This window comes from Ranitomeya variabilis, chromosome 4, assembly GCF_051348905.1.
Source record: "Ranitomeya variabilis isolate aRanVar5 chromosome 4, aRanVar5.hap1, whole genome shotgun sequence".
NCBI lineage: Eukaryota > Metazoa > Chordata > Amphibia > Anura > Dendrobatidae > Ranitomeya > Ranitomeya variabilis.
The window spans coordinates 605,668,114-605,676,750 of record NC_135235.1 but is presented as its reverse complement, the minus strand read 5'-3'; positions in this window follow the sequence as shown (position 1 = coordinate 605,676,750).

Here is an 8,637-nt window from a genome sequence, read left to right as displayed (position 1 = left end):
GTTTGGCACTGGCATGGATGTTCAGGGATTGGCTTCTCATGTGGATCAACTTGCTGCTAGAGTACAGGGTATTTCCGATTATATCGTTCAGACTCCGGTTTTAGAGCCTAGAATTCCAACTCCTGATTTGTTTTTTGGAGATAGGTCCAAATTTTTGAGCTTTAAAAATAAGTGTAAACTGTTTTTTGCTCTGAAACCCCGTTCCTCGGGTGATCCCATCCAGCAGGTTAAAATTGTCATCTCTCTGCTGCGTGGTGACCCCCAGGATTGGGCATTTTCCCTGGAATCTGGGAATCCGGCTTTGCTTAATGTAGACACCTTTTTTCAGGCGCTAGGGTTATTGTATGATGAACCTAATTCAGTGGATCATGCTGAGAAGACCTTGTTGGCCCTGTGTCAGGGTCAAGAAGCGGCAGAATCGTATTGCCAGAAATTTAGAAAATGGTCTGTGCTGACTAAATTGAATGAGGATGCCTTGGCAGCAATTTTCAGAAAGGGTCTTTCTGAATTTGTTAAACATGTTATACATAGTTACATAGTTACATAGTTATTAAGGTTGAAGGAAGACTTTAAGTCCATCTAGTTCAACCCATAGCCTAGCATGCCCTAACATGTTGATCCAGGGGAAGGCAAAAAAACCCCATGTGGTAAGAGTAAGCTCCATCATGGGGAAAAAAATTCCTTCCCGACCCCACATACAGCAATCAGACTAGTTCCCTGGATCAACGCCTTATCAAGGAATCTAATATATATACCCTGTAATATTATACTTTTCCAGAAAGGTATCCAGTCCCCTCTTAAATTGAAGCAATGAGTCACTCATTACAACATCATACGGCAGAGAGTTCCATAGTCTCACTGCTCTTACAGTAAAGAATCCGCGTCTGTTATTATGCTTAAACCTTTTTTCCTCCAGACGTAGAGGATGCCCCCTTGTCCCTGTCAGCGGTCTATGATTAAAAAGATCATCAGAAAGGTCTTTGTACTGTCCCCTCATATATTTATACATTAACATAAGATCACCCCTTAGTCTTCGTTTTTCCAAACTAAATAGCCCCAAGTGTAATAACCTATCTTGGTATTGCAGACCCCCCAGTCCTCTAATAACCTTGGTTGCTCTTCTCTGCACCCGCTCCAGTTCAGCTATGTCTTTCTTATATACCGGAGACCAGAACTGTGCACAGTATTCTAAGTGTGGTCGCACTAGTGACTTGTATAGAGGTAAAATTACACTCACCGGCCACTTTATTAGGTACACCATGCTAGTAACGGGTTGGACCCCCTTTTGCCTTCAGAACTGCCTCAATTCTTCGTGGCATAGATTCAACAAGGTGCTGGAAGCATTCCTCAGAGATTTTGGTCCATATTGACATGATGGCATCACACAGTTGCCGCAGATTTGTCGGCTGCACATCCCAAAGATGCTCCATACAAGGCAGGATGGATCCATGCTTTCATGTTGTTTACGCCAAATTCTGACCCTACCATCCGAATGTCGCAGCAGAAATCGAGACTCATCAGACCAAGCAACGTTTTTCCAATCTTCTACTGTCCAATTTCGATGAGCTTGTACAAATTGTAGCCTCAGTTTCCTGTTCTTAGCTGAAAGGAGTGGTACCCGGTGTGGTCTTCTGCTGCTGTAGCCCATCTGCCTCAAAGTTCGACGCACTGTGCGTTCAGAGATGCTCTTAGGCCTACCTTGGTTGTAACGGGTGGCGATTTGAGCCACTGTTGCCTTTCTATCAGCTCGAACCAGTCTGCCCATTCTCCTCTGACCTCTGGCATCAAAAAGGCATTTCCGCCCACAGAACTGCCGCTCACTGGATTTTTTTTCTTTTTCGGACCATTCTCTGTAAACCCTAGAGATGGTTGTGCGTGAAAATCCCAGTAGATCAGCAGTTTCTGAAATACTCAGACCAGCCCTTCTGGCACCAACAACCATGCCACGTTCAAAGGCACTCAAATCACCTTTCTTCCCCATACTGATGCTCGGTTTGAACTGCAGGAGATTGTCTTGACCATGTCTACATGCCTAAATGCACTGAGTTGCCGCCATGTGATTGGCTGATTAGAAATTAAGTGTTAACAAGAAGTTGGACAGGTGTACCTAATAAAGTGGCCAGTGAGTGTATGTTCTCCTCATGAGCATCTATGCCTCTTTTAATGCATCCCATTATTTTATTTGCCTTTGTAGCAGCTGCCTGACACTGGCCACTGAATATGAGTTTGTCATCCACCCATACACCCAGGTCTTTTTCATTGATGGTTTTGCCCAGAGTTTTAGAATTAAGCACATAGTGCTCCATTAATAACCACCCTTTGTTTCCTATCCCTGAGCCAACTCTCAACCCACTTGCACATATTTTCCCCTATCCCCATTATTCTCATTTTATGTATCAACCTTTTGTGTGGCACTGTATCAAAAGCTTTTGAAAAGTCCATATACACTACATCTACTGGGTTCCCTTGGTCCAGACCGGAACTTACCTCTTCATAGAAGCTGATCAAATTAGTCTGACATGATCGGTCCCTAGTAAACCCGTGCTGATACTGGGTCATGAGGTTATTCCTCTTCAGATACTCCAGTATAGCATCCCTTAGAATGCCCTCCAGGATTTTACCCACAGTAGAGGTTAAACTTACTGGCCTATAATTTCCGAGTTCAGTTTTTGTCCCCTTTTTGAATATTGGCACCACATTTGCTATACGCCAGTCCTGTGGTACAGACCCTGTTATTATGGACTCTTTAAAGATTAAAAATAATGGTCTATCAATGACTGTACTTAGTTCCTGCAGTACTCGGGGGTGTATCCCATCCGGGCCCGGAGATTTGTCAATTTTTGTGATTTTTAGACGCCGCCGTACTTCCTGCTGGGTTAAGCAGGTAACATTAAATTGGGGATTATTATCACTAGTCATATTGGCTGCCATGGGATTTTCTTTTGTAAATACTGATGAAAAAAAGTCATTTAGCATATTGGCTTTTTCCTCATCCTCATCCATCATTTCACCCAGACTATTTTTAAGGGGGCCAACACTATCATTTTTTAGTTTCTTACTATTTATGTAGTTAAAGAATATTTTGGGGTTATTTTTGCTCTCTCTAGCAATGAGTCTCTCTGTCTCAATCTTTGCTGCCTTGATTTGCTTTTTACATAATTTATTTAATTTTTTTGTATTTATTTAATGCCTCCTCACTACCTACTTCCTTTAATTCTCTAAATGCTTTCTTTTTGTCACTTATTGCGCCCCTTACAGCTTTATTTAGCCATATTGGTTTCCTCCTATTTCTAGTATGTTTATTCCCATACGGTATATACTGTGCACAGGTCCTATCCAGGATGCTAATAAATGTCTCCCATTTTCTTTGTGTATTTTTATGCCTCAGGATATCGTCCCAGTTAATTGCACCAAGATCCTCTCTCATCCGTTGGAAATTTGCCCTCCTGAAGTTTAGTGTCCTTGTCACCCCTCTACTACACATCTTATTAAAGGAGACCTGAAAACTTATTATTTTGTGATCACTATTCCCCAAGTAACCCCCAACCCTTATATTTGATATGCGGTCTGGCCTGTTGGTTAATATTAGGTCTAGCAGTGCCCCCCTTCTTGTTGGGTCCTGAACCAGTTGTGAAAGGTAATTGTCTCTCATAGTTGTCAAAAACCGATTACCTTTACTGGAACTGCAGGTTTCTGTTCCCCAATCTATTTCAGGGTAGTTGAAGTCCCCCATAATAATGACTTCTCCTTGAGTCGCAGCTTCATCTATTTGCTTTATGAGGATATTCTCCATTGCTTCCATTATTTTTGGAGATTTATAACAAACCCCTATCAGTAATTTATTATTTTTTCCCCCTCCCCTTATCTCCACCCACAGGGACTCTACATTTTCATTAGATTCACCTATATTATCACGCAGGATGGGTTTTAAGGTCGATTTTACATACAGACACACCCCACCCCCTCGCTTATCTGTACGGTCATTTCTGAACAGACTATAGCCCTGCAAGTTAACAGCCCAGTCATGGCTCTCATCCAGCCATGTTTCAGATATCCCCACCATGTCATAATTATGTTCCAACAACATTAGTTCTAATTCGTCCATTTTGTTGGCGAGGCTTCTGGCATTAGTATACATGAACTTGATGTTCCTCTCTGTACCTCTATTCTTTCTTAAATTACTAACTGTTCTAACCCCACCCTCCATGCCTCCGCCACCCCCAGCTTCCATATTTGTGCCCAGGTCTCTATCTGCACTATCTTCCCCTCCTATAAAATGAATACCCTCCCCCCCAATCCCTAGTTTAAACACTCCTCCAACCTTCTAACCATTTTCTCCCCCAGCACAGCTGCACCTTCCCCATTGAGGTGCAGCCCATCTCTAGCGTAGAGCCTGTAGCCAACTGAGAAGTCGGCCCAGTTCTGCAGGAACCCAAACCCCTCCTTCCTACACCAATTCTTGAGCCACTTATTAACCTCCCTAATCTCCCGTTGCCTCTCTGGCGTGGCACGTGGTACAGGCAGTATTTCAGAAAATACCACGTTGGAGGTCCTTGCTTTCAGCTTGCAGCCTAATTCCCTGAAATCATCTTTAAGGACCTTCCACCTACCTCTAACTTTGTCATTTGTGCCAATGTGCACCATGACCGCTGGGTCCTCACCAGCCCCTCCCAGTAATCTGTCCACCCGATCAGTGATGTGTCGGACTCGAGCGCCAGGTAGGCAGCACACCGTTCGACGATCCCTGTCTTTGTGACAGATTGCCCTATCTGTTCCCCTAATAATTGAGTCCCCCACTACCAGCACCTGTCTGGCCTGCCCTGCTCTCCTATTTCCCTCCCTACTGGAGCAGTCACTCCTCCGGCTTTCAGAGGACATGCCTGGCTGCAGCAATGCTACCCCTGTACTGGCACCCCCCTCATCTGCCAACTTAGCAAACTTATTGGGGTGTGCCAGATCAGGACTAGCCTCCCTGGCACTCTTCCCTCTACCCCGCTTCCTAACTGTCACCCAGCTAACTGCCTCACTGTCCTGCAGCTCCATCCTACCATCCCCCTCCTCATCTATCCCATTGAGCGTCTGCTCTGTGAGCAGAAGACTCCTCTCCATATTGTCTATGGATCTCAGTGTTGCCAGCTGCACATTTAGATCCAGTATCTGGGTTTCCAAATGCACAACGTGCTCACATCTCGCACAGCAGTATGCACCCTCGACCGGCTGATCAAGGACTGCATACATGTGGCAAGATGTGCACTGGATGGCATTAACAATTGTGGAGCACATTTCCTAATGGGGATTGCACCAGACAGAAATGTTAAATAAAAAAATAAAAAAATACAAAGTATTAATTAACACTTGGAACAGCAATTCCTCCTTTGGAAACTCCCTGATTCCAAAGTCACTGAGTCACAAGTCACACTTACCGCCGTTCACACTTACGCTCAAGTCACACTCAGCTCGCTCACACTCGCTATGCTGAAGATTTAAAGATTGTTTTTTTTTTTCCTCTATTTCCCTTCAACAACAAGCCTCCTTGCTGTTCAAATGCACTTCCAAAAAAGCATGGTGGGGTTCCTCACGCCTGCTGGTCTGAGTGATTCTATGTCTTTGGCCATTCAGATTGATCGGCGCTTGCGTGAGCGCAGAGTTGTGCACACTGTGGCGTTGGCTTCCGAGCGGAGTCCTGAGCCTATGCAGTGTGATAGGATTTTGTCTACAGCTGAACGACAAGGATTCAGACGTCAGAATGGGTTGTGCTTTTACTGCGGCGATTCTGCTCATGTTATTTCTGATTGGATATATCGGTGACCACCAATCAAAGAATGTATTAGCAAAGCAGGGTGTGATTAGTATAAAACAATAAAAATTAACTTTTAATAAATATTATTAAAAATTGTACCAACTAATAACCAAAAAACGGACTCACAAGAAAAAACACATCCATAGGAATGCCTAAACAAAAAACAATCCCCCGAGATTTGAAGAATAATAATATCAGTCTCCGGGGAACCAGATCTCTCACCACATGAGATCCATAGGTATACAATATTCAGTCCTGTATTCTATATAAGCAATATCTCCAAATTGCAAGAACCACGACCGGTATTTAAATCAGAACGATCTCACCTCTTTCTTTCTTCCTTCAATATGGATGAGATCACCTGGTATTGGCACTGTATCTGAGGGGGGGGCAAATCTCAGCCACACACTGACCCACGTTGCCAATAAAAAAGCTCAACCCCAAAATAGACCATGCATTTCCCTACGCGTTTCGTATATCAACTCATCAGGGGAAAAAATCCATGTAACCTCCCCAACTTTCTAGGGGAGTTTGGATTCGGGGTACAAAAATCACTTCCACGTGATGATCGCTGCTATTAAATAGCCCGCTGAGCTCATACCTACGCTCCCGGGCTCACGTCATTTCCTTGGCGCCCGGCATGTAACACAACGCTGGACCGCATAAGTCACTTCCGGTGACGTGCTATTTGCTTCCATAGCAACGCGCCACAAGACCAAACTTTATAACACTGGTCTGAGCATCTCCATTGCTAGGTGACTCCTGGAGTCCAAATACAGCGCTGCCATAGACCAGGTAAAAATAAACAAGCAACCTGAGGCTGTGCCCTCATATAAGAAATGTGTTAACCCTTGCGTCATCGGAAAATAGCACAAATGCGTGCCTCTCCGTGCTCCATACTACAAGGGCATTTCTACCTAATGCAGATTCTACCTAAACCTCCTAATAGGAGGGGGAATCTAGAAGTACGACAAGTGTGAGTTAAACAAAGAGAGGGAGAACTATGAATCAAGAGGCGGATGACCTCAGCAATCCAATCATACAGATAGAAAAAATGGCAAAAATGGCAAAAAATAATCCTGCATAATCATACATCCTAAAGGCCAAAGACACTGTACCCATATTAGACCATAAATTAAGGACATCCGAGAGACGGCAAGGACATTGTACCCATATTAGACCATAAACCGAGGACATTTGCGAGAGACGGCGAGGGCCCAGGGCAGAAAAAGGAGACGGAAAAATCAAAGACAAAACAAAACAAAAAAAAGGACTAGTGCACCAAAATAATCAGTTGGAGGGATAGTATCATGTGCCTATCTCGGAGCTAGCCCTAAACATGCTCCTAGTATCTTACACCTACCTAGCATATGGAGGTTGGCACCCTAGGACAGATAAACGCAAGAAAGGCGCCCCCATTCCACGGCGGCTCGCATTATTAATGGCCCTCACAAGCCCTAGTGAGAGAAGCAGATAGAAGGAAGAAAATAATTCATTTCATATAGTTATATTTAGCCTTCCAAGAAACAATTATATGTCAATACTTCATTAAGGCCTCTCTGTGTTTGCGTCTTTAGGCGAAAAATCCACTTTGTTTCGCACTGTAGTAGCATTTGGTCCCAATTCCTTCCCCTCCTAGGTGCACCAATCCTGTCAATCCCCATGAATCTCAGATTCAGTATATCGCCATTATGTTCGTTATTTATGTGTCTGGCTAGGGGTGTATCTCTTTTTAGAGCTATATCCCTCAGATGTTCTCTGACACGTCTTCTGAATTCGCGGATTGTTTTCCCTAAATATTCTAAACCGCATGGGCATACTGCTCTATATATTACCCCCTTGGATCTGCAGTTTATGAAGTGGTAAATTTGATACTCTCTCCCAGTTACTCCACTGGAGAATTTGGATCCTGTTGCGATTACGGGGCATGCCACACAGCCACTGCATCTGTGGCACCCCTTCGGTAAGCTTGGAATCCACGTATCCTTCACCGGTGGTGTGTAGTGGCTGCGTATTAATCTGTCGCCAACAGATTTGCCTTTTTTAAAAGTAATGCTGGGAAAAACCCCCACCATCTCTCCAATGTCCTCGTCCATGGCCAAGACCGGCCAGTGTCTCTGCAAGACAGTCCGTATTTTCTGAGCCCCATTATTATATGTAGTGACATATCTGAACACAGAGGTATCTTCCCTTTTATGAGCTGGTACCAAAAGGCTACTCCTGTCAACTTTATTGGCCTCATTGTAAGCCTTTCTAAGGATCCCCTCCGGGTATCCCCTGGCCAAAAAACGCATCCGCAGATCATCAGCTTGTATTTTATATTCCTCCTCCGAGGAACAATTGCGCCGTGCTCTCAGATATTGGCCTTTAGGAATGCCCCTCTTCAGAGGTGTCGGATGTTGACTATCCCATCTGAGAAGGGCATTCGTTGAGGTCGGTTTCCTATAAGTTCTGGTGCTCAGTTGTCCATCTGGCCCTTTCTGGACACATAAGTCCAAAAACGGTAACTGTTCCCTGTGATACTCAAAGGTGAAGAATAGACCCAAATCATTATTGTTTAACTTCGACAAGAAATTCGTCAAGCCTGTCACATCCCCATTCCAAATTAGCAGCACATCATCAATATAGCGGGACCAAAAAACTATATTGGTTTGCTCTTCCATAAAGGGATCCCCAAAAACAATGGTCTCCTCCCACCAGCCCAGGAGCAAATTTGCATACGTAGGTGCACAAGAGTTACCCATTGCAGTGCCCCTGAGCTGGTGGAAGACAGAACCATTAAACAAAAAGAAATTTTTAGTCAAACAGAACTCAAGTAAATCCATAATGAACCTATT